Source organism: Balaenoptera ricei, chromosome 4, assembly GCF_028023285.1.
Source record: "Balaenoptera ricei isolate mBalRic1 chromosome 4, mBalRic1.hap2, whole genome shotgun sequence".
In the NCBI taxonomy this organism is placed as follows: Eukaryota; Metazoa; Chordata; class Mammalia; order Artiodactyla; family Balaenopteridae; genus Balaenoptera; species Balaenoptera ricei.
The window spans coordinates 25,657,512-25,684,077 of record NC_082642.1 but is presented as its reverse complement, the minus strand read 5'-3'; positions in this window follow the sequence as shown (position 1 = coordinate 25,684,077).

The window sequence follows — 26,566 nt, the reverse complement described above, 5'->3', positions numbered from 1 at the left end:
GGACCTTCCCTGATAAAACTTTGGCACGAAGGGAGTTCTGCTTGGGCTGAGTGGCGTGACCGACATAATTCCTTGGGTTAGGCCAAAGTGTCCTTTTCCCTTACAAAAGCTTAGGCAGTGTTGCAGGGGCAACAAGTCCGTATGTCAGGCTGCATCTAAAGTCGACTGTCTGCTTGGCGGGCGAGGGCAGGCTGGCGTTCCCAGGATGAACAGCGAGCCGAGGGTTTTTCCCATTGCAGTTCGGGTTCAGCGGCGGGGACCACTTGCAGTACACCTAAGACCTGCTAGACCTGTGCTCGGGAGGACTTTCGAAAGACTGGCAATCCACCTGTGCGACCAAGAGAGCGGTGTTTTGCCTTTCACTCTTCATTCCAAGAGATGATCCGATGGGCCTAGGTCCCTGTACGTTGGTAGGTCGCCTAAGAAGTGGCATCCGGTACACACTGTGTTTCCATGAGACGTGGTGAGGACGCGGGAGTCCCAGGAGTCCTGCAAAGCACACTAGCGTTTAGCCACTGCTTGGAGTGAGGCTCCCTGGGAAACGCTGCGTGCCTGCCCGGCGCTGTGGATGCAATTCCCGGACCTTGCCTTCAGCTTGGCGCTCAGCGTAGTGTTCCTTTTAGGTAGAGGCGACCCTGGGGTGCCTCAGGAGTGGACGTGGAAACACACTATGCCTCTCAAGGAAAGCCCACTTTCCGTCCAAAGACATGCCAGCAGGCACGCGTGGGCTGACAGAGCACTGTATTTCAGGCAGCTTTCACGTTGAACCACCCTTCTTTCCAGTTGGGAGGTACTACAGTGCTCTGAAGGTCCCAATCTCAAAGTTGAGCACGGCCCCACGTACCTATAGGTTCTCCCGCACCGAAAGGGACACAAGGAGGACTGTGGCCCCCCCTCTGAATAACTTGGTAGCCGGGGTGTGGCGCACTGTGCGAATGGCATGAAATATTGGAGGGGCTAGGTCGAGTGAGTTAGGTGTCCCTGCAGCTGCCAAAAGCCTAGCAGTGTGCAGGGGGAAACCGTCCATTTTCCAGACTGCAGCTAACGTCGAGTGACTGCTCGCCAGAACGAGCCGGTAGCTAAGTACACCCAGAAGGAACACTACGCACCGGCTTTCTCCTTGCTCCTCAGCGGCAGCACTGAGAGACACACTAGGCATTACACCTAAGACCTTCTACACCTCTGTTCGGGGAGCACTTTTGAATGTCTTGGCTATCTAGCTATCCAACAAAGAAAAGAGTGTGTTGCCTCTCACTCGGCATGCAAAGAGATGATCCGGAGGGCTTTGGTAGCGGCACGGTGCTCAGGGGGCCAAGAAGAGTACTCGGTACACAGTGTTCTTCCAGGGGACATGCTGAGGCAGCGGGGGTCCTGGGAAAGGCCCACGAACATTCATGCACTACTTGCCTAAGGTTTCGTGGAAAGCCTCTGCACGCCTCAGTTCGTGGAGGGACTACCTGAACCTTACTTTGGTCCTCGCGGAACAGCACAGTGTTCCCTTTATGTATATAGGGCGCCGGGAGGCCTCCTGCACGGTACAGAAAGCAGAGTGTTTCTCTAGGAGAGCTCCCTTTCCCTCACATAGCCATTCTACTGGTGAAGAGAACACGAGCAACCACACTGTGTCTCAGGACGCTCTGAGGCCGCACTTTCAGCTCTCCCGCTGGGAAAGTAATGCTCTTCGCTCTAGGTAACCAATATCAAAATTGAACCCAGCACATGCACCTGTAGTTTCTGACCAACCAAGAGAGACTCAAGCAGCACGCTGGACCTTCCCTGATAAAACTTTGGCGCCAAGGGGCTCCGGCATGGGCTGAATGGCTTCAAGGACACGATTCCCGGGGATAGGCCCAATGGTCCCTGTAGCTCAGAAAACCCGAGGTAGCGTTCAGGGGCAAATTGTACGTTTGTCGGGCTGCCTCTGTAGTCGGCCTTCTGCTTGGCAGAGAGAAGACGGCAGGTAAGGGTTCCCAGTCTGAACAATAAACACAGCGTTTTGTCATTGCAGCAGTGGTTCAGCAGTGGGGACCTTTTGCATTACACCTGAGACCTGCTAGGCCTGTGCTCGGGAGGCCTGTTGAAAGCCTGGCAATCTCCATGGGCACCGAAGAGAGAGAGCAGAGCGTCGCCTTTCCTTCTCCATGCAGAGAAATGATCCGAAGGGGCCTAGGGACCTGTGTTTGGGTAGGTCGCCTAAGAAGAGGCATTGGGTACACAGTGTTTTCCCACGCCCAGGGGGTGAGGACCCAGGAGTCCTAGGAGTCCTGAGCGGCACGCTAGCGTTAAGCCACTGCCATGACTAAGGCTTCTGGGCAAATGCTGCATGCCTGCCAGCATTGTGGCTGCCGTCCTGGACTTTGTTTTGATCTTCGTGATCAGCGTAGATCGCCCTGTATGTAGAGGGGGCTCTGGCATGCCTCAGGCAAGGAAGTGGAAACACCTTTTGTCTTTCCTGTAAAGCACCCTTCCCTTTGAGGCACATTCCAGCACGCAAGGAAGGACTCGCAGAACGCCCTATGTAGGCACCTTGGAGGCTACGAGGATTCCTCGTTCAACTAGGGAATTCCTCCGTTTCTCATAAGGTCCCAGTATCAAAGTTGAACCCAGCCCACGTACGTGTCGTTTCTGAAGAACCAAAGGAGGCACGAGAAGCACTGTGCTACCTTCTCAGAATAATGTTTTATTTAGGCAGGGAGATTTGCACTGTGCGGATGACCTAAGCGATTTAAGGCGCTCGGGAGGTCTAGGTGGCCTTGAACCTGCCAAAAGACTAGCAGGGCTCAGGAGGAAACGGTTGATTTTCCAGGCTGCATCTAAAAGTCGTGTTTCTGCTTGGCAGAGAGAGACGGCAGGTGTGTAAAGCGAGAAGGAACACGAAGCACAGAGTTGTTTCACTGCAGCTCAGGGTCCGCCCTGAGAGCCACTGGCATTACACCGAGGACTTTCCAGAACTCTGGTCGGGGCACACTTGAAAGACTTGTCAGTCTATCGATCCAACGAAGGAAACACTGCCTTGCCTTTCACGGTGCACTCAAAGAGACGACCCGGAGTACCCAGGTAGCGAGCGGCACGGTGCGCAGTCGGCCAAGAAGAGTCACTGAGCACACAGCGTTCTTCCAAGGGACGTGGTGAGGCGGCGGGAGTCCTAGGAAGGGCACACTGGCCTGAATGCCCTACCTTCCCTGCCGGGGTCATGGAAATCGTTTGCACACGGCCACCCGTGGATGGAAACCCGGACATTACGTTGAGCCTGGGGGACAGGTCTGCTTTTCCCGTTATGTGAAGAGGGCTGCTGGAGGCCTCCTGCCGCGAGTAGGAAACACTGTGTTAATCGAGGAAAGCTGCCTCTCCCTCAGTCGGCATTGCCACTGTGAAGAGATGACGGGCAACCGCACTGGTTTTCACTTAAGTTGGAGGCCGCAGGTGGCCTGCTTTCCCGTTGGGAAAATAACGCTTCCCTCCTTAGGTCCCGATGCCAGACTTGGCACAGCCCACGGACGGGTAGTTTCTGAGCAACGAAAAGAGACTCACGCAGCCCCCTGGACCTTCCCTGATAAAACTTTGGCACGAAGGGAGTTCTGCTTGGGCTGAGTGGCGTGACCGACATAATTCCTTGGGTTAGGCCAAAGTGTCCTTTTCCCTTACAAAAGCTTAGGCAGTGTTGCAGGGGCAACAAGTCCGTATGTCAGGCTGCATCTAAAGTCGACTGTCTGCTTGGCGGGCGAGGGCAGGCTGGCGTTCCCAGGATGAACAGCGAGCCGAGGGTTTTTCCCATTGCAGTTCGGGTTCAGCGGCGGGGACCACTTGCAGTACACCTAAGACCTGCTAGACCTGTGCTCGGGAGGACTTTCGAAAGACTGGCAATCCACCTGTGCGACCAAGAGAGCGGTGTTTTGCCTTTCACTCTTCATTCCAAGAGATGATCCGAAGGGCCTAGGTCCCTGTACGTTGGTAGGTCGCCTAAGAAGTGGCATCCGGTACACACTGTGTTTCCATGAGACGTGGTGAGGACGCGGGAGTCCCAGGAGTCCTGCAAAGCACACTAGCGTTTAGCCACTGCTTGGAGTGAGGCTCCCTGGGAAACGCTGCGTGCCTGCCCGGCGCTGTGGATGCAATTCCCGGACCTTGCCTTCAGCTTGGCGCTCAGCGTAGTGTTCCTTTTAGGTAGAGGCGACCCTGGGGTGCCTCAGGAGTGGACGTGGAAACACACTATGCCTCTCAAGGAAAGCCCACTTTCCGTCCAAAGACATGCCAGCAGGCACGCGTGGGCTGACAGAGCACTGTATTTCAGGCAGCTTTCACGTTGAACCACCCTTCTTTCCAGTTGGGAGGTACTACAGTGCTCTGAAGGTCCCAATCTCAAAGTTGAGCACGGCCCCACGTACCTATAGGTTCTCCCGCACCGAAAGGGACACAAGGAGGACTGTGGCCCCCCCTCTGAATAACTTGGTAGCCGGGGTGTGGCGCACTGTGCGAATGGCATGAAATATTGGAGGGGCTAGGTCGAGTGAGTTAGGTGTCCCTGCAGCTGCCAAAAGCCTAGCAGTGTGCAGGGGGAAACCGTCCATTTTCCAGACTGCAGCTAACGTCGAGTGACTGCTCGCCAGAACGAGCCGGTAGCTAAGTACACCCAGAAGGAACACTACGCACCGGCTTTCTCCTTGCTCCTCAGCGGCAGCACTGAGAGACACACTAGGCATTACACCTAAGACCTTCTACACCTCTGTTCGGGGAGCACTTTTGAATGTCTTGGCTATCTAGCTATCCAACAAAGAAAAGAGTGTGTTGCCTCTCACTCGGCATGCAAAGAGATGATCCGGAGGGCTTTGGTAGCGGCACGGTGCTCAGGGGGCCAAGAAGAGTACTCGGTACACAGTGTTCTTCCAGGGGACATGCTGAGGCAGCGGGGGTCCTGGGAAAGGCCCACGAACATTCATGCACTACTTGCCTAAGGTTTCGTGGAAAGCCTCTGCACGCCTCAGTTCGTGGAGGGACTACCTGAACCTTACTTTGGTCCTCGCGGAACAGCACAGTGTTCCCTTTATGTATATAGGGCGCCGGGAGGCCTCCTGCACGGTACAGAAAGCAGAGTGTTTCTCTAGGAGAGCTCCCTTTCCCTCACATAGCCATTCTACTGGTGAAGAGAACACGAGCAACCACACTGTGTCTCAGGACGCTCTGAGGCCGCACTTTCAGCTCTCCCGCTGGGAAAGTAATGCTCTTCGCTCTAGGTAACCAATATCAAAATTGAACCCAGCACATGCACCTGTAGTTTCTGACCAACCAAGAGAGACTCAAGCAGCACGCTGGACCTTCCCTGATAAAACTTTGGCGCCAAGGGGCTCCGGCATGGGCTGAATGGCTTCAAGGACACGATTCCCGGGGATAGGCCCAATGGTCCCTGTAGCTCAGAAAACCCGAGGTAGCGTTCAGGGGCAAATTGTACGTTTGTCGGGCTGCCTCTGTAGTCGGCCTTCTGCTTGGCAGAGAGAAGACGGCAGGTAAGGGTTCCCAGTCTGAACAATAAACACAGCGTTTTGTCATTGCAGCAGTGGTTCAGCAGTGGGGACCTTTTGCATTACACCTGAGACCTGCTAGGCCTGTGCTCGGGAGGCCTGTTGAAAGCCTGGCAATCTCCATGGGCACCGAAGAGAGAGAGCAGAGCGTCGCCTTTCCTTCTCCATGCAGAGAAATGATCCGAAGGGGCCTAGGGACCTGTGTTTGGGTAGGTCGCCTAAGAAGAGGCATTGGGTACACAGTGTTTTCCCACGCCCAGGGGGTGAGGACCCAGGAGTCCTAGGAGTCCTGAGCGGCACGCTAGCGTTAAGCCACTGCCATGACTAAGGCTTCTGGGCAAATGCTGCATGCCTGCCAGCATTGTGGCTGCCGTCCTGGACTTTGTTTTGATCTTCGTGATCAGCGTAGATCGCCCGGTATGTAGAGGGGGCTCTGGCATGCCTCAGGCAAGGACGTGGAAACACCTTTTGTCTTTCCTGTAAAGCACCCTTCCCTTTGAGGCACATTCCAGCACGCAAGGAAGGACTCGCAGAACGCCCTATGTAGGCACCTTGGAGGCTACGAGGATTCCTCGTTCAACTAGGGAATTCCTCCGTTTCTCATAAGGTCCCAGTATCAAAGTTGAACCCAGCCCACGTACGTGTCGTTTCTGAAGAACCAAAGGAGGCACGAGAAGCACTGTGCTACCTTCTCAGAATAATGTTTTATTTAGGCAGGGAGATTTGCACTGTGCGGATGACCTAAGCGATTTAAGGCGCTCGGGAGGTCTAGGTGGCCTTGAACCTGCCAAAAGACTAGCAGGGCTCAGGAGGAAACGGTTGATTTTCCAGGCTGCATCTAAAAGTCGTGTTTCTGCTTGGCAGAGAGAGACGGCAGGTGTGTAAAGCGAGAAGGAACACGAAGCACAGAGTTGTTTCACTGCAGCTCAGGGTCCGCCCTGAGAGCCACTGGCATTACACCGAGGACTTTCCAGAACTCTGGTCGGGGCACACTTGAAAGACTTGTCAGTCTATCGATCCAACGAAGGAAACACTGCCTTGCCTTTCACGGTGCACTCAAAGAGACGACCCGGAGTACCCAGGTAGCGAGCGGCACGGTGCGCAGTCGGCCAAGAAGAGTCACTGAGCACACAGCGTTCTTCCAAGGGACGTGGTGAGGCGGCGGGAGTCCTAGGAAGGGCACACTGGCCTGAATGCCCTACCTTCCCTGCCGGGGTCATGGAAATCGTTTGCACACGGCCACCCGTGGATGGAAACCCGGACATTACGTTGAGCCTGGGGGACAGGTCTGCTTTTCCCGTTATGTGAAGAGGGCTGCTGGAGGCCTCCTGCCGCGAGTAGGAAACACTGTGTTAATCGAGGAAAGCTGCCTCTCCCTCAGTCGGCATTGCCACTGTGAAGAGATGACGGGCAACCGCACTGGTTTTCACTTAAGTTGGAGGCCGCAGGTGGCCTGCTTTCCCGTTGGGAAAATAACGCTTCCCTCCTTAGGTCCCGATGCCAGACTTGGCACAGCCCACGGACGGGTAGTTTCTGAGCAACGAAAAGAGACTCACGCAGCCCCCTGGACCTTCCCTGATAAAACTTTGGCACGAAGGGAGTTCTGCTTGGGCTGAGTGGCGTGACCGACATAATTCCTTGGGTTAGGCCAAAGTGTCCTTTTCCCTTACAAAAGCTTAGGCAGTGTTGCAGGGGCAACAAGTCCGTATGTCAGGCTGCATCTAAAGTCGACTGTCTGCTTGGCGGGCGAGGGCAGGCTGGCGTTCCCAGGATGAACAGCGAGCCGAGGGTTTTTCCCATTGCAGTTCGGGTTCAGCGGCGGGGACCACTTGCAGTACACCTAAGACCTGCTAGACCTGTGCTCGGGAGGACTTTCGAAAGACTGGCAATCCACCTGTGCGACCAAGAGAGCGGTGTTTTGCCTTTCACTCTTCATTCCAAGAGATGATCCGAAGGGCCTAGGTCCCTGTACGTTGGTAGGTCGCCTAAGAAGTGGCATCCGGTACACACTGTGTTTCCATGAGACGTGGTGAGGACGCGGGAGTCCCAGGAGTCCTGCAAAGCACACTAGCGTTTAGCCACTGCTTGGAGTGAGGCTCCCTGGGAAACGCTGCGTGCCTGCCCGGCGCTGTGGATGCAATTCCCGGACCTTGCCTTCAGCTTGGCGCTCAGCGTAGTGTTCCTTTTAGGTAGAGGCGACCCTGGGGTGCCTCAGGAGTGGACGTGGAAACACACTATGCCTCTCAAGGAAAGCCCACTTTCCGTCCAAAGACATGCCAGCAGGCACGCGTGGGCTGACAGAGCACTGTATTTCAGGCAGCTTTCACGTTGAACCACCCTTCTTTCCAGTTGGGAGGTACTACAGTGCTCTGAAGGTCCCAATCTCAAAGTTGAGCACGGCCCCACGTACCTATAGGTTCTCCCGCACCGAAAGGGACACAAGGAGGACTGTGGCCCCCCCTCTGAATAACTTGGTAGCCGGGGTGTGGCGCACTGTGCGAATGGCATGAAATATTGGAGGGGCTAGGTCGAGTGAGTTAGGTGTCCCTGCAGCTGCCAAAAGCCTAGCAGTGTGCAGGGGGAAACCGTCCATTTTCCAGACTGCAGCTAACGTCGAGTGACTGCTCGCCAGAACGAGCCGGTAGCTAAGTACACCCAGAAGGAACACTACGCACCGGCTTTCTCCTTGCTCCTCAGCGGCAGCACTGAGAGACACACTAGGCATTACACCTAAGACCTTCTACACCTCTGTTCGGGGAGCACTTTTGAATGTCTTGGCTATCTAGCTATCCAACAAAGAAAAGAGTGTGTTGCCTCTCACTCGGCATGCAAAGAGATGATCCGGAGGGCTTTGGTAGCGGCACGGTGCTCAGGGGGCCAAGAAGAGTACTCGGTACACAGTGTTCTTCCAGGGGACATGCTGAGGCAGCGGGGGTCCTGGGAAAGGCCCACGAACATTCATGCACTACTTGCCTAAGGTTTCGTGGAAAGCCTCTGCACGCCTCAGTTCGTGGAGGGACTACCTGAACCTTACTTTGGTCCTCGCGGAACAGCACAGTGTTCCCTTTATGTATATAGGGCGCCGGGAGGCCTCCTGCACGGTACAGAAAGCAGAGTGTTTCTCTAGGAGAGCTCCCTTTCCCTCACATAGCCATTCTACTGGTGAAGAGAACACGAGCAACCACACTGTGTCTCAGGACGCTCTGAGGCCGCACTTTCAGCTCTCCCGCTGGGAAAGTAATGCTCTTCGCTCTAGGTAACCAATATCAAAATTGAACCCAGCACATGCACCTGTAGTTTCTGACCAACCAAGAGAGACTCAAGCAGCACGCTGGACCTTCCCTGATAAAACTTTGGCGCCAAGGGGCTCCGGCATGGGCTGAATGGCTTCAAGGACACGATTCCCGGGGATAGGCCCAATGGTCCCTGTAGCTCAGAAAACCCGAGGTAGCGTTCAGGGGCAAATTGTACGTTTGTCGGGCTGCCTCTGTAGTCGGCCTTCTGCTTGGCAGAGAGAAGACGGCAGGTAAGGGTTCCCAGTCTGAACAATAAACACAGCGTTTTGTCATTGCAGCAGTGGTTCAGCAGTGGGGACCTTTTGCATTACACCTGAGACCTGCTAGGCCTGTGCTCGGGAGGCCTGTTGAAAGCCTGGCAATCTCCATGGGCACCGAAGAGAGAGAGCAGAGCGTCGCCTTTCCTTCTCCATGCAGAGAAATGATCCGAAGGGGCCTAGGGACCTGTGTTTGGGTAGGTCGCCTAAGAAGAGGCATTGGGTACACAGTGTTTTCCCACGCCCAGGGGGTGAGGACCCAGGAGTCCTAGGAGTCCTGAGCGGCACGCTAGCGTTAAGCCACTGCCATGACTAAGGCTTCTGGGCAAATGCTGCATGCCTGCCAGCATTGTGGCTGCCGTCCTGGACTTTGTTTTGATCTTCGTGATCAGCGTAGATCGCCCGGTATGTAGAGGGGGCTCTGGCATGCCTCAGGCAAGGAAGTGGAAACACCTTTTGTCTTTCCTGTAAAGCACCCTTCCCTTTGAGGCACATTCCAGCACGCAAGGAAGGACTCGCAGAACGCCCTATGTAGGCACCTTGGAGGCTACGAGGATTCCTCGTTCAACTAGGGAATTCCTCCGTTTCTCATAAGGTCCCAGTATCAAAGTTGAACCCAGCCCACGTACGTGTCGTTTCTGAAGAACCAAAGGAGGCACGAGAAGCACTGTGCTACCTTCTCAGAATAATGTTTTATTTAGGCAGGGAGATTTGCACTGTGCGGATGACCTAAGCGATTTAAGGCGCTCGGGAGGTCTAGGTGGCCTTGAACCTGCCAAAAGACTAGCAGGGCTCAGGAGGAAACGGTTGATTTTCCAGGCTGCATCTAAAAGTCGTGTTTCTGCTTGGCAGAGAGAGACGGCAGGTGTGTAAAGCGAGAAGGAACACGAAGCACAGAGTTGTTTCACTGCAGCTCAGGGTCCGCCCTGAGAGCCACTGGCATTACACCGAGGACTTTCCAGAACTCTGGTCGGGGCACACTTGAAAGACTTGTCAGTCTATCGATCCAACGAAGGAAACACTGCCTTGCCTTTCACGGTGCACTCAAAGAGACGACCCGGAGTACCCAGGTAGCGAGCGGCACGGTGCGCAGTCGGCCAAGAAGAGTCACTGAGCACACAGCGTTCTTCCAAGGGACGTGGTGAGGCGGCGGGAGTCCTAGGAAGGGCACACTGGCCTGAATGCCCTACCTTCCCTGCCGGGGTCATGGAAATCGTTTGCACACGGCCACCCGTGGATGGAAACCCGGACATTACGTTGAGCCTGGGGGACAGGTCTGCTTTTCCCGTTATGTGAAGAGGGCTGCTGGAGGCCTCCTGCCGCGAGTAGGAAACACTGTGTTAATCGAGGAAAGCTGCCTCTCCCTCAGTCGGCATTGCCACTGTGAAGAGATGACGGGCAACCGCACTGGTTTTCACTTAAGTTGGAGGCCGCAGGTGGCCTGCTTTCCCGTTGGGAAAATAACGCTTCCCTCCTTAGGTCCCGATGCCAGACTTGGCACAGCCCACGGACGGGTAGTTTCTGAGCAACGAAAAGAGACTCACGCAGCCCCCTGGACCTTCCCTGATAAAACTTTGGCACGAAGGGAGTTCTGCTTGGGCTGAGTGGCGTGACCGACATAATTCCTTGGGTTAGGCCAAAGTGTCCTTTTCCCTTACAAAAGCTTAGGCAGTGTTGCAGGGGCAACAAGTCCGTATGTCAGGCTGCATCTAAAGTCGACTGTCTGCTTGGCGGGCGAGGGCAGGCTGGCGTTCCCAGGATGAACAGCGAGCCGAGGGTTTTTCCCATTGCAGTTCGGGTTCAGCGGCGGGGACCACTTGCAGTACACCTAAGACCTGCTAGACCTGTGCTCGGGAGGACTTTCGAAAGACTGGCAATCCACCTGTGCGACCAAGAGAGCGGTGTTTTGCCTTTCACTCTTCATTCCAAGAGATGATCCGAAGGGCCTAGGTCCCTGTACGTTGGTAGGTCGCCTAAGAAGTGGCATCCGGTACACACTGTGTTTCCATGAGACGTGGTGAGGACGCGGGAGTCCCAGGAGTCCTGCAAAGCACACTAGCGTTTAGCCACTGCTTGGAGTGAGGCTCCCTGGGAAACGCTGCGTGCCTGCCCGGCGCTGTGGATGCAATTCCCGGACCTTGCCTTCAGCTTGGCGCTCAGCGTAGTGTTCCTTTTAGGTAGAGGCGACCCTGGGGTGCCTCAGGAGTGGACGTGGAAACACACTATGCCTCTCAAGGAAAGCCCACTTTCCGTCCAAAGACATGCCAGCAGGCACGCGTGGGCTGACAGAGCACTGTATTTCAGGCAGCTTTCACGTTGAACCACCCTTCTTTCCAGTTGGGAGGTACTACAGTGCTCTGAAGGTCCCAATCTCAAAGTTGAGCACGGCCCCACGTACCTATAGGTTCTCCCGCACCGAAAGGGACACAAGGAGGACTGTGGCCCCCCCTCTGAATAACTTGGTAGCCGGGGTGTGGCGCACTGTGCGAATGGCATGAAATATTGGAGGGGCTAGGTCGAGTGAGTTAGGTGTCCCTGCAGCTGCCAAAAGCCTAGCAGTGTGCAGGGGGAAACCGTCCATTTTCCAGACTGCAGCTAACGTCGAGTGACTGCTCGCCAGAACGAGCCGGTAGCTAAGTACACCCAGAAGGAACACTACGCACCGGCTTTCTCCTTGCTCCTCAGCGGCAGCACTGAGAGACACACTAGGCATTACACCTAAGACCTTCTACACCTCTGTTCGGGGAGCACTTTTGAATGTCTTGGCTATCTAGCTATCCAACAAAGAAAAGAGTGTGTTGCCTCTCACTCGGCATGCAAAGAGATGATCCGGAGGGCTTTGGTAGCGGCACGGTGCTCAGGGGGCCAAGAAGAGTACTCGGTACACAGTGTTCTTCCAGGGGACATGCTGAGGCAGCGGGGGTCCTGGGAAAGGCCCACGAACATTCATGCACTACTTGCCTAAGGTTTCGTGGAAAGCCTCTGCACGCCTCAGTTCGTGGAGGGACTACCTGAACCTTACTTTGGTCCTCGCGGAACAGCACAGTGTTCCCTTTATGTATATAGGGCGCCGGGAGGCCTCCTGCACGGTACAGAAAGCAGAGTGTTTCTCTAGGAGAGCTCCCTTTCCCTCACATAGCCATTCTACTGGTGAAGAGAACACGAGCAACCACACTGTGTCTCAGGACGCTCTGAGGCCGCACTTTCAGCTCTCCCGCTGGGAAAGTAATGCTCTTCGCTCTAGGTAACCAATATCAAAATTGAACCCAGCACATGCACCTGTAGTTTCTGACCAACCAAGAGAGACTCAAGCAGCACGCTGGACCTTCCCTGATAAAACTTTGGCGCCAAGGGGCTCCGGCATGGGCTGAATGGCTTCAAGGACACGATTCCCGGGGATAGGCCCAATGGTCCCTGTAGCTCAGAAAACCCGAGGTAGCGTTCAGGGGCAAATTGTACGTTTGTCGGGCTGCCTCTGTAGTCGGCCTTCTGCTTGGCAGAGAGAAGACGGCAGGTAAGGGTTCCCAGTCTGAACAATAAACACAGCGTTTTGTCATTGCAGCAGTGGTTCAGCAGTGGGGACCTTTTGCATTACACCTGAGACCTGCTAGGCCTGTGCTCGGGAGGCCTGTTGAAAGCCTGGCAATCTCCATGGGCACCGAAGAGAGAGAGCAGAGCGTCGCCTTTCCTTCTCCATGCAGAGAAATGATCCGAAGGGGCCTAGGGACCTGTGTTTGGGTAGGTCGCCTAAGAAGAGGCATTGGGTACACAGTGTTTTCCCACGCCCAGGGGGTGAGGACCCAGGAGTCCTAGGAGTCCTGAGCGGCACGCTAGCGTTAAGCCACTGCCATGACTAAGGCTTCTGGGCAAATGCTGCATGCCTGCCAGCATTGTGGCTGCCGTCCTGGACTTTGTTTTGATCTTCGTGATCAGCGTAGATCGCCCTGTATGTAGAGGGGGCTCTGGCATGCCTCAGGCAAGGACGTGGAAACACCTTTTGTCTTTCCTGTAAAGCACCCTTCCCTTTGAGGCACATTCCAGCACGCAAGGAAGGACTCGCAGAACGCCCTATGTAGGCACCTTGGAGGCTACGAGGATTCCTCGTTCAACTAGGGAATTCCTCCGTTTCTCATAAGGTCCCAGTATCAAAGTTGAACCCAGCCCACGTACGTGTCGTTTCTGAAGAACCAAAGGAGGCACGAGAAGCACTGTGCTACCTTCTCAGAATAATGTTTTATTTAGGCAGGGAGATTTGCACTGTGCGGATGACCTAAGCGATTTAAGGCGCTCGGGAGGTCTAGGTGGCCTTGAACCTGCCAAAAGACTAGCAGGGCTCAGGAGGAAACGGTTGATTTTCCAGGCTGCATCTAAAAGTCGTGTTTCTGCTTGGCAGAGAGAGACGGCAGGTGTGTAAAGCGAGAAGGAACACGAAGCACAGAGTTGTTTCACTGCAGCTCAGGGTCCGCCCTGAGAGCCACTGGCATTACACCGAGGACTTTCCAGAACTCTGGTCGGGGCACACTTGAAAGACTTGTCAGTCTATCGATCCAACGAAGGAAACACTGCCTTGCCTTTCACGGTGCACTCAAAGAGACGACCCGGAGTACCCAGGTAGCGAGCGGCACGGTGCGCAGTCGGCCAAGAAGAGTCACTGAGCACACAGCGTTCTTCCAAGGGACGTGGTGAGGCGGCGGGAGTCCTAGGAAGGGCACACTGGCCTGAATGCCCTACCTTCCCTGCCGGGGTCATGGAAATCGTTTGCACACGGCCACCCGTGGATGGAAACCCGGACATTACGTTGAGCCTGGGGGACAGGTCTGCTTTTCCCGTTATGTGAAGAGGGCTGCTGGAGGCCTCCTGCCGCGAGTAGGAAACACTGTGTTAATCGAGGAAAGCTGCCTCTCCCTCAGTCGGCATTGCCACTGTGAAGAGATGACGGGCAACCGCACTGGTTTTCACTTAAGTTGGAGGCCGCAGGTGGCCTGCTTTCCCGTTGGGAAAATAACGCTTCCCTCCTTAGGTCCCGATGCCAGACTTGGCACAGCCCACGGACGGGTAGTTTCTGAGCAACGAAAAGAGACTCACGCAGCCCCCTGGACCTTCCCTGATAAAACTTTGGCACGAAGGGAGTTCTGCTTGGGCTGAGTGGCGTGACCGACATAATTCCTTGGGTTAGGCCAAAGTGTCCTTTTCCCTTACAAAAGCTTAGGCAGTGTTGCAGGGGCAACAAGTCCGTATGTCAGGCTGCATCTAAAGTCGACTGTCTGCTTGGCGGGCGAGGGCAGGCTGGCGTTCCCAGGATGAACAGCGAGCCGAGGGTTTTTCCCATTGCAGTTCGGGTTCAGCGGCGGGGACCACTTGCAGTACACCTAAGACCTGCTAGACCTGTGCTCGGGAGGACTTTCGAAAGACTGGCAATCCACCTGTGCGACCAAGAGAGCGGTGTTTTGCCTTTCACTCTTCATTCCAAGAGATGATCCGAAGGGCCTAGGTCCCTGTACGTTGGTAGGTCGCCTAAGAAGTGGCATCCGGTACACACTGTGTTTCCATGAGACGTGGTGAGGACGCGGGAGTCCCAGGAGTCCTGCAAAGCACACTAGCGTTTAGCCACTGCTTGGAGTGAGGCTCCCTGGGAAACGCTGCGTGCCTGCCCGGCGCTGTGGATGCAATTCCCGGACCTTGCCTTCAGCTTGGCGCTCAGCGTAGTGTTCCTTTTAGGTAGAGGCGACCCTGGGGTGCCTCAGGAGTGGACGTGGAAACACACTATGCCTCTCAAGGAAAGCCCACTTTCCGTCCAAAGACATGCCAGCAGGCACGCGTGGGCTGACAGAGCACTGTATTTCAGGCAGCTTTCACGTTGAACCACCCTTCTTTCCAGTTGGGAGGTACTACAGTGCTCTGAAGGTCCCAATCTCAAAGTTGAGCACGGCCCCACGTACCTATAGGTTCTCCCGCACCGAAAGGGACACAAGGAGGACTGTGGCCCCCCCTCTGAATAACTTGGTAGCCGGGGTGTGGCGCACTGTGCGAATGGCATGAAATATTGGAGGGGCTAGGTCGAGTGAGTTAGGTGTCCCTGCAGCTGCCAAAAGCCTAGCAGTGTGCAGGGGGAAACCGTCCATTTTCCAGACTGCAGCTAACGTCGAGTGACTGCTCGCCAGAACGAGCCGGTAGCTAAGTACACCCAGAAGGAACACTACGCACCGGCTTTCTCCTTGCTCCTCAGCGGCAGCACTGAGAGACACACTAGGCATTACACCTAAGACCTTCTACACCTCTGTTCGGGGAGCACTTTTGAATGTCTTGGCTATCTAGCTATCCAACAAAGAAAAGAGTGTGTTGCCTCTCACTCGGCATGCAAAGAGATGATCCGGAGGGCTTTGGTAGCGGCACGGTGCTCAGGGGGCCAAGAAGAGTACTCGGTACACAGTGTTCTTCCAGGGGACATGCTGAGGCAGCGGGGGTCCTGGGAAAGGCCCACGAACATTCATGCACTACTTGCCTAAGGTTTCGTGGAAAGCCTCTGCACGCCTCAGTTCGTGGAGGGACTACCTGAACCTTACTTTGGTCCTCGCGGAACAGCACAGTGTTCCCTTTATGTATATAGGGCGCCGGGAGGCCTCCTGCACGGTACAGAAAGCAGAGTGTTTCTCTAGGAGAGCTCCCTTTCCCTCACATAGCCATTCTACTGGTGAAGAGAACACGAGCAACCACACTGTGTCTCAGGACGCTCTGAGGCCGCACTTTCAGCTCTCCCGCTGGGAAAGTAATGCTCTTCGCTCTAGGTAACCAATATCAAAATTGAACCCAGCACATGCACCTGTAGTTTCTGACCAACCAAGAGAGACTCAAGCAGCACGCTGGACCTTCCCTGATAAAACTTTGGCGCCAAGGGGCTCCGGCATGGGCTGAATGGCTTCAAGGACACGATTCCCGGGGATAGGCCCAATGGTCCCTGTAGCTCAGAAAACCCGAGGTAGCGTTCAGGGGCAAATTGTACGTTTGTCGGGCTGCCTCTGTAGTCGGCCTTCTGCTTGGCAGAGAGAAGACGGCAGGTAAGGGTTCCCAGTCTGAACAATAAACACAGCGTTTTGTCATTGCAGCAGTGGTTCAGCAGTGGGGACCTTTTGCATTACACCTGAGACCTGCTAGGCCTGTGCTCGGGAGGCCTGTTGAAAGCCTGGCAATCTCCATGGGCACCGAAGAGAGAGAGCAGAGCGTCGCCTTTCCTTCTCCATGCAGAGAAATGATCCGAAGGGGCCTAGGGACCTGTGTTTGGGTAGGTCGCCTAAGAAGAGGCATTGGGTACACAGTGTTTTCCCACGCCCAGGGGGTGAGGACCCAGGAGTCCTAGGAGTCCTGAGCGGCACGCTAGCGTTAAGCCACTGCCATGACTAAGGCTTCTGGGCAAATGCTGCATGCCTGCCAGCATTGTGGCTGCCGTCCTGGACTTTGTTTTGATCTTCGTGATCAGCGTAGATCGCCCTGTATGTAAAGGGGGCTCTGGCATGCCTCAGGCAAGGACGTGGAAACACCTTTTGTCTTTCCTGTAAAGCACCCTTCCCTTTGAGGCACATTCCAGCACGCAAGGAAGGACTCGCAGAACGCCCTATGTAGGCACCTTGGAGGCTACGAGGATTCCTCGTTCAACTAGGGAATTCCTCCGTTTCTCATAAGGTCCCAGTATCAAAGTTGAACCCAGCCCACGTACGTGTCGTTTCTGAAGAACCAAAGGAGGCACGAGAAGCACTGTGCTACCTTCTCAGAATAATGTTTTATTTAGGCAGGGAGATTTGCACTGTGCGGATGACCTAAGCGATTTAAGGCGCTCGGGAGGTCTAGGTGGCCTTGAACCTGCCAAAAGACTAGCAGGGCTCAGGAGGAAACGGTTGATTTTCCAGGCTGCATCTAAAAGTCGTGTTTCTGCTTGGCAGAGAGAGACGGCAGGTGTGTAAAGCGAGAAGGAACACGAAGCACAGAGTTGTTTCACTGCAGCTCAGGGTCCGCCCTGAGAGCCACTGGCATTACACCGAGGACTTTCCAGAACTCTGGTCGGGGCACACTTGAAAGACTTGTCAGTCTATCGATCCAACGAAGGAAACACTGCCTTGCCTTTCACGGTGCACTCAAAGAGACGACCCGGAGTACCCAGGTAGCGAGCGGCACGGTGCGCAGTCGGCCAAGAAGAGTCACTGAGCACACAGCGTTCTTCCAAGGGACGTGGTGAGGCGGCGGGAGTCCTAGGAAGGGCACACTGGCCTGAATGCCCTACCTTCCCTGCCGGGGTCATGGAAATCGTTTGCACACGGCCACCCGTGGATGGAAACCCGGACATTACGTTGAGCCTGGGGGACAGGTCTGCTTTTCCCGTTATGTGAAGAGGGCTGCTGGAGGCCTCCTGCCGCGAGTAGGAAACACTGTGTTAATCGAGGAAAGCTGCCTCTCCCTCAGTCGGCATTGCCACTGTGAAGAGATGACGGGCAACCGCACTGGTTTTCACTTAAGTTGGAGGCCGCAGGTGGCCTGCTTTCCCGTTGGGAAAATAACGCTTCCCTCCTTAGGTCCCGATGCCAGACTTGGCACAGCCCACGGACGGGTAGTTTCTGAGCAACGAAAAGAGACTCACGCAGCCCCCTGGACCTTCCCTGATAAAACTTTGGCACGAAGGGAGTTCTGCTTGGGCTGAGTGGCGTGACCGACATAATTCCTTGGGTTAGGCCAAAGTGTCCTTTTCCCTTACAAAAGCTTAGGCAGTGTTGCAGGGGCAACAAGTCCGTATGTCAGGCTGCATCTAAAGTCGACTGTCTGCTTGGCGGGCGAGGGCAGGCTGGCGTTCCCAGGATGAACAGCGAGCCGAGGGTTTTTCCCATTGCAGTTCGGGTTCAGCGGCGGGGACCACTTGCAGTACACCTAAGACCTGCTAGACCTGTGCTCGGGAGGACTTTCGAAAGACTGGCAATCCACCTGTGCGACCAAGAGAGCGGTGTTTTGCCTTTCACTCTTCATTCCAAGAGATGATCCGAAGGGCCTAGGTCCCTGTACGTTGGTAGGTCGCCTAAGAAGTGGCATCCGGTACACACTGTGTTTCCATGAGACGTGGTGAGGACGCGGGAGTCCCAGGAGTCCTGCAAAGCACACTAGCGTTTAGCCACTGCTTGGAGTGAGGCTCCCTGGGAAACGCTGCGTGCCTGCCCGGCGCTGTGGATGCAATTCCCGGACCTTGCCTTCAGCTTGGCGCTCAGCGTAGTGTTCCTTTTAGGTAGAGGCGACCCTGGGGTGCCTCAGGAGTGGACGTGGAAACACACTATGCCTCTCAAGGAAAGCCCACTTTCCGTCCAAAGACATGCCAGCAGGCACGCGTGGGCTGACAGAGCACTGTATTTCAGGCAGCTTTCACGTTGAACCACCCTTCTTTCCAGTTGGGAGGTACTACAGTGCTCTGAAGGTCCCAATCTCAAAGTTGAGCACGGCCCCACGTACCTATAGGTTCTCCCGCACCGAAAGGGACACAAGGAGGACTGTGGCCCCCCCTCTGAATAACTTGGTAGCCGGGGTGTGGCGCACTGTGCGAATGGCATGAAATATTGGAGGGGCTAGGTCGAGTGAGTTAGGTGTCCCTGCAGCTGCCAAAAGCCTAGCAGTGTGCAGGGGGAAACCGTCCATTTTCCAGACTGCAGCTAACGTCGAGTGACTGCTCGCCAGAACGAGCCGGTAGCTAAGTACACCCAGAAGGAACACTACGCACCGGCTTTCTCCTTGCTCCTCAGCGGCAGCACTGAGAGACACACTAGGCATTACACCTAAGACCTTCTACACCTCTGTTCGGGGAGCACTTTTGAATGTCTTGGCTATCTAGCTATCCAACAAAGAAAAGAGTGTGTTGCCTCTCACTCGGCATGCAAAGAGATGATCCGGAGGGCTTTGGTAGCGGCACGGTGCTCAGGGGGCCAAGAAGAGTACTCGGTACACAGTGTTCTTCCAGGGGACATGCTGAGGCAGCGGGGGTCCTGGGAAAGGCCCACGAACATTCATGCACTACTTGCCTAAGGTTTCGTGGAAAGCCTCTGCACGCCTCAGTTCGTGGAGGGACTACCTGAACCTTACTTTGGTCCTCGCGGAACAGCACAGTGTTCCCTTTATGTATATAGGGCGCCGGGAGGCCTCCTGCACGGTACAGAAAGCAGAGTGTTTCTCTAGGAGAGCTCCCTTTCCCTCACATAGCCATTCTACTGGTGAAGAGAACACGAGCAACCACACTGTGTCTCAGGACGCTCTGAGGCCGCACTTTCAGCTCTCCCGCTGGGAAAGTAATGCTCTTCGCTCTAGGTAACCAATATCAAAATTGAACCCAGCACATGCACCTGTAGTTTCTGACCAACCAAGAGAGACTCAAGCAGCACGCTGGACCTTCCCTGATAAAACTTTGGCGCCAAGGGGCTCCGGCATGGGCTGAATGGCTTCAAGGACACGATTCCCGGGGATAGGCCCAATGGTCCCTGTAGCTCAGAAAACCCGAGGTAGCGTTCAGGGGCAAATTGTACGTTTGTCGGGCTGCCTCTGTAGTCGGCCTTCTGCTTGGCAGAGAGAAGACGGCAGGTAAGGGTTCCCAGTCTGAACAATAAACACAGCGTTTTGTCATTGCAGCAGTGGTTCAGCAGTGGGGACCTTTTGCATTACACCTGAGACCTGCTAGGCCTGTGCTCGGGAGGCCTGTTGAAAGCCTGGCAATCTCCATGGGCACCGAAGAGAGAGAGCAGAGCGTCGCCTTTCCTTCTCCATGCAGAGAAATGATCCGAAGGGGCCTAGGGACCTGTGTTTGGGTAGGTCGCCTAAGAAGAGGCATTGGGTACACAGTGTTTTCCCACGCCCAGGGGGTGAGGACCCAGGAGTCCTAGGAGTCCTGAGCGGCACGCTAGCGTTAAGCCACTGCCATGACTAAGGCTTCTGGGCAAATGCTGCATGCCTGCCAGCATTGTGGCTGCCGTCCTGGACTTTGTTTTGATCTTCGTGATCAGCGTAGATCGCCCTGTATGTAGAGGGGGCTCTGGCATGCCTCAGGCAAGGAAGTGGAAACACCTTTTGTCTTTCCTGTAAAGCACCCTTCCCTTTGAGGCACATTCCAGCACGCAAGGAAGGACTCGCAGAACGCCCTATGTAGGCACCTTGGAGGCTACGAGGATTCCTCGTTCAACTAGGGAATTCCTCCGTTTCTCATAAGGTCCCAGTATCAAAGTTGAACCCAGCCCACGTACGTGTCGTTTCTGAAGAACCAAAGGAGGCACGAGAAGCACTGTGCTACCTTCTCAGAATAATGTTTTATTTAGGCAGGGAGATTTGCACTGTGCGGATGACCTAAGCGATTTAAGGCGCTCGGGAGGTCTAGGTGGCCTTGAACCTGCCAAAAGACTAGCAGGGCTCAGGAGGAAACGGTTGATTTTCCAGGCTGCATCTAAAAGTCGTGTTTCTGCTTGGCAGAGAGAGACGGCAGGTGTGTAAAGCGAGAAGGAACACGAAGCACAGAGTTGTTTCACTGCAGCTCAGGGTCCGCCCTGAGAGCCACTGGCATTACACCGAGGACTTTCCAGAACTCTGGTCGGGGCACACTTGAAAGACTTGTCAGTCTATCGATCCAACGAAGGAAACACTGCCTTGCCTTTCACGGTGCACTCAAAGAGACGACCCGGAGTACCCAGGTAGCGAGCGGCACGGTGCGCAGTCGGCCAAGAAGAGTCACTGAGCACACAGCGTTCTTCCAAGGGACGTGGTGAGGCGGCGGGAGTCCTAGGAAGGGCACACTGGCCTGAATGCCCTACCTTCCCTGCCGGGGTCATGGAAATCGTTTGCACACGGCCACCCGTGGATGGAAACCCGGACATTACGTTGAGCCTGGGGGACAGGTCTGCTTTTCCCGTTATGTGAAGAGGGCTGCTGGAGGCCTCCTGCCGCGAGTAGGAAACACTGTGTTAATCGAGGAAAGCTGCCTCTCCCTCAGTCGGCATTGCCACTGTGAAGAGATGACGGGCAACCGCACTGGTTTTCACTTAAGTTGGAGGCCGCAGGTGGCCTGCTTTCCCGTTGGGAAAATAACGCTTCCCTCCTTAGGTCCCGATGCCAGACTTGGCACAGCCCACGGACGGGTAGTTTCTGAGCAACGAAAAGAGACTCACGCAGCCCCCTGGACCTTCCCTGATAAAACTTTGGCACGAAGGGAGTTCTGCTTGGGCTGAGTGGCGTGACCGACATAATTCCTTGGGTTAGGCCAAAGTGTCCTTTTCCCTTACAAAAGCTTAGGCAGTGTTGCAGGGGCAACAAGTCCGTATGTCAGGCTGCATCTAAAGTCGACTGTCTGCTTGGCGGGCGAGGGCAGGCTGGCGTTCCCAGGATGAACAGCGAGCCGAGGGTTTTTCCCATTGCAGTTCGGGTTCAGCGGCGGGGACCACTTGCAGTACACCTAAGACCTGCTAGACCTGTGCTCGGGAGGACTTTCGAAAGACTGGCAATCCACCTGTGCGACCAAGAGAGCGGTGTTTTGCCTTTCACTCTTCATTCCAAGAGATGATCCGAAGGGCCTAGGTCCCTGTACGTTGGTAGGTCGCCTAAGAAGTGGCATCCGGTACACACTGTGTTTCCATGAGACGTGGTGAGGACGCGGGAGTCCCAGGAGTCCTGCAAAGCACACTAGCGTTTAGCCACTGCTTGGAGTGAGGCTCCCTGGGAAACGCTGCGTGCCTGCCCGGCGCTGTGGATGCAATTCCCGGACCTTGCCTTCAGCTTGGCGCTCAGCGTAGTGTTCCTTTTAGGTAGAGGCGACCCTGGGGTGCCTCAGGAGTGGACGTGGAAACACACTATGCCTCTCAAGGAAAGCCCACTTTCCGTCCAAAGACATGCCAGCAGGCACGCGTGGGCTGACAGAGCACTGTATTTCAGGCAGCTTTCACGTTGAACCACCCTTCTTTCCAGTTGGGAGGTACTACAGTGCTCTGAAGGTCCCAATCTCAAAGTTGAGCACGGCCCCACGTACCTATAGGTTCTCCCGCACCGAAAGGGACACAAGGAGGACTGTGGCCCCCCCTCTGAATAACTTGGTAGCCGGGGTGTGGCGCACTGTGCGAATGGCATGAAATATTGGAGGGGCTAGGTCGAGTGAGTTAGGTGTCCCTGCAGCTGCCAAAAGCCTAGCAGTGTGCAGGGGGAAACCGTCCATTTTCCAGACTGCAGCTAACGTCGAGTGACTGCTCGCCAGAACGAGCCGGTAGCTAAGTACACCCAGAAGGAACACTACGCACCGGCTTTCTCCTTGCTCCTCAGCGGCAGCACTGAGAGACACACTAGGCATTACACCTAAGACCTTCTACACCTCTGTTCGGGGAGCACTTTTGAATGTCTTGGCTATCTAGCTATCCAACAAAGAAAAGAGTGTGTTGCCTCTCACTCGGCATGCAAAGAGATGATCCGGAGGGCTTTGGTAGCGGCACGGTGCTCAGGGGGCCAAGAAGAGTACTCGGTACACAGTGTTCTTCCAGGGGACATGCTGAGGCAGCGGGGGTCCTGGGAAAGGCCCACGAACATTCATGCACTACTTGCCTAAGGTTTCGTGGAAAGCCTCTGCACGCCTCAGTTCGTGGAGGGACTACCTGAACCTTACTTTGGTCCTCGCGGAACAGCACAGTGTTCCCTTTATGTATATAGGGCGCCGGGAGGCCTCCTGCACGGTACAGAAAGCAGAGTGTTTCTCTAGGAGAGCTCCCTTTCCCTCACATAGCCATTCTACTGGTGAAGAGAACACGAGCAACCACACTGTGTCTCAGGACGCTCTGAGGCCGCACTTTCAGCTCTCCCGCTGGGAAAGTAATGCTCTTCGCTCTAGGTAACCAATATCAAAATTGAACCCAGCACATGCACCTGTAGTTTCTGACCAACCAAGAGAGACTCAAGCAGCACGCTGGACCTTCCCTGATAAAACTTTGGCGCCAAGGGGCTCCGGCATGGGCTGAATGGCTTCAAGGACACGATTCCCGGGGATAGGCCCAATGGTCCCTGTAGCTCAGAAAACCCGAGGTAGCGTTCAGGGGCAAATTGTACGTTTGTCGGGCTGCCTCTGTAGTCGGCCTTCTGCTTGGCAGAGAGAAGACGGCAGGTAAGGGTTCCCAGTCTGAACAATAAACACAGCGTTTTGTCATTGCAGCAGTGGTTCAGCAGTGGGGACCTTTTGCATTACACCTGAGACCTGCTAGGCCTGTGCTCGGGAGGCCTGTTGAAAGCCTGGCAATCTCCATGGGCACCGAAGAGAGAGAGCAGAGCGTCGCCTTTCCTTCTCCATGCAGAGAAATGATCCGAAGGGGCCTAGGGACCTGTGTTTGGGTAGGTCGCCTAAGAAGAGGCATTGGGTACACAGTGTTTTCCCACGCCCAGGGGGTGAGGACCCAGGAGTCCTAGGAGTCCTGAGCGGCACGCTAGCGTTAAGCCACTGCCATGACTAAGGCTTCTGGGCAAATGCTGCATGCCTGCCAGCATTGTGGCTGCCGTCCTGGACTTTGTTTTGATCTTCGTGATCAGCGTAGATCGCCCGGTATGTAGAGGGGGCTCTGGCATGCCTCAGGCAAGGAAGTGGAAACACCTTTTGTCTTTCCTGTAAAGCACCCTTCCCTTTGAGGCACATTCCAGCACGCAAGGAAGGACTCGCAGAACGCCCTATGTAGGCACCTTGGAGGCTACGAGGATTCCTCGTTCAACTAGGGAATTCCTCCGTTTCTCATAAGGTCCCAGTATCAAAGTTGAACCCAGCCCACGTACGTGTCGTTTCTGAAGAACCAAAGGAGGCACGAGAAGCACTGTGCTACCTTCTCAGAATAATGTTTTATTTAGGCAGGGAGATTTGCACTGTGCGGATGACCTAAGCGATTTAAGGCGCTCGGGAGGTCTAGGTGGCCTTGAACCTGCCAAAAGACTAGCAGGGCTCAGGAGGAAACGGTTGATTTTCCAGGCTGCATCTAAAAGTCGTGTTTCTGCTTGGCAGAGAGAGACGGCAGGTGTGTAAAGCGAGAAGGAACACGAAGCACAGAGTTGTTTCACTGCAGCTCAGGGTCCGCCCTGAGAGCCACTGGCATTACACCGAGGACTTTCCAGAACTCTGGTCGGGGCACACTTGAAAGACTTGTCAGTCTATCGATCCAACGAAGGAAACACTGCCTTGCCTTTCACGGTGCACTCAAAGAGACGACCCGGAGTACCCAGGTAGCGAGCGGCACGGTGCGCAGTCGGCCAAGAAGAGTCACTGAGCACACAGCGTTCTTCCAAGGGACGTGGTGAGGCGGCGGGAGTCCTAGGAAGGGCACACTGGCCTGAATGCCCTACCTTCCCTGCCGGGGTCATGGAAATCGTTTGCACACGGCCACCCGTGGATGGAAACCCGGACATTACGTTGAGCCTGGGGGACAGGTCTGCTTTTCCCGTTATGTGAAGAGGGCTGCTGGAGGCCTCCTGCCGCGAGTAGGAAACACTGTGTTAATCGAGGAAAGCTGCCTCTCCCTCAGTCGGCATTGCCACTGTGAAGAGATGACGGGCAACCGCACTGGTTTTCACTTAAGTTGGAGGCCGCAGGTGGCCTGCTTTCCCGTTGGGAAAATAACGCTTCCCTCCTTAGGTCCCGATGCCAGACTTGGCACAGCCCACGGACGGGTAGTTTCTGAGCAACGAAAAGAGACTCACGCAGCCCCCTGGACCTTCCCTGATAAAACTTTGGCACGAAGGGAGTTCTGCTTGGGCTGAGTGGCGTGACCGACATAATTCCTTGGGTTAGGCCAAAGTGTCCTTTTCCCTTACAAAAGCTTAGGCAGTGTTGCAGGGGCAACAAGTCCGTATGTCAGGCTGCATCTAAAGTCGACTGTCTGCTTGGCGGGCGAGGGCAGGCTGGCGTTCCCAGGATGAACAGCGAGCCGAGGGTTTTTCCCATTGCAGTTCGGGTTCAGCGGCGGGGACCACTTGCAGTACACCTAAGACCTGCTAGACCTGTGCTCGGGAGGACTTTCGAAAGACTGGCAATCCACCTGTGCGACCAAGAGAGCGGTGTTTTGCCTTTCACTCTTCATTCCAAGAGATGATCCGAAGGGCCTAGGTCCCTGTACGTTGGTAGGTCGCCTAAGAAGTGGCATCCGGTACACACTGTGTTTCCATGAGACGTGGTGAGGACGCGGGAGTCCCAGGAGTCCTGCAAAGCACACTAGCGTTTAGCCACTGCTTGGAGTGAGGCTCCCTGGGAAACGCTGCGTGCCTGCCCGGCGCTGTGGATGCAATTCCCGGACCTTGCCTTCAGCTTGGCGCTCAGCGTAGTGTTCCTTTTAGGTAGAGGCGACCCTGGGGTGCCTCAGGAGTGGACGTGGAAACACACTATGCCTCTCAAGGAAAGCCCACTTTCCGTCCAAAGACATGCCAGCAGGCACGCGTGGGCTGACAGAGCACTGTATTTCAGGCAGCTTTCACGTTGAACCACCCTTCTTTCCAGTTGGGAGGTACTACAGTGCTCTGAAGGTCCCAATCTCAAAGTTGAGCACGGCCCCACGTACCTATAGGTTCTCCCGCACCGAAAGGGACACAAGGAGGACTGTGGCCCCCCCTCTGAATAACTTGGTAGCCGGGGTGTGGCGCACTGTGCGAATGGCATGAAATATTGGAGGGGCTAGGTCGAGTGAGTTAGGTGTCCCTGCAGCTGCCAAAAGCCTAGCAGTGTGCAGGGGGAAACCGTCCATTTTCCAGACTGCAGCTAACGTCGAGTGACTGCTCGCCAGAACGAGCCGGTAGCTAAGTACACCCAGAAGGAACACTACGCACCGGCTTTCTCCTTGCTCCTCAGCGGCAGCACTGAGAGACACACTAGGCATTACACCTAAGACCTTCTACACCTCTGTTCGGGGAGCACTTTTGAATGTCTTGGCTATCTAGCTATCCAACAAAGAAAAGAGTGTGTTGCCTCTCACTCGGCATGCAAAGAGATGATCCGGAGGGCTTTGGTAGCGGCACGGTGCTCAGGGGGCCAAGAAGAGTACTCGGTACACAGTGTTCTTCCAGGGGACATGCTGAGGCAGCGGGGGTCCTGGGAAAGGCCCACGAACATTCATGCACTACTTGCCTAAGGTTTCGTGGAAAGCCTCTGCACGCCTCAGTTCGTGGAGGGACTACCTGAACCTTACTTTGGTCCTCGCGGAACAGCACAGTGTTCCCTTTATGTATATAGGGCGCCGGGAGGCCTCCTGCACGGTACAGAAAGCAGAGTGTTTCTCTAGGAGAGCTCCCTTTCCCTCACATAGCCATTCTACTGGTGAAGAGAACACGAGCAACCACACTGTGTCTCAGGACGCTCTGAGGCCGCACTTTCAGCTCTCCCGCTGGGAAAGTAATGCTCTTCGCTCTAGGTAACCAATATCAAAATTGAACCCAGCACATGCACCTGTAGTTTCTGACCAACCAAGAGAGACTCAAGCAGCACGCTGGACCTTCCCTG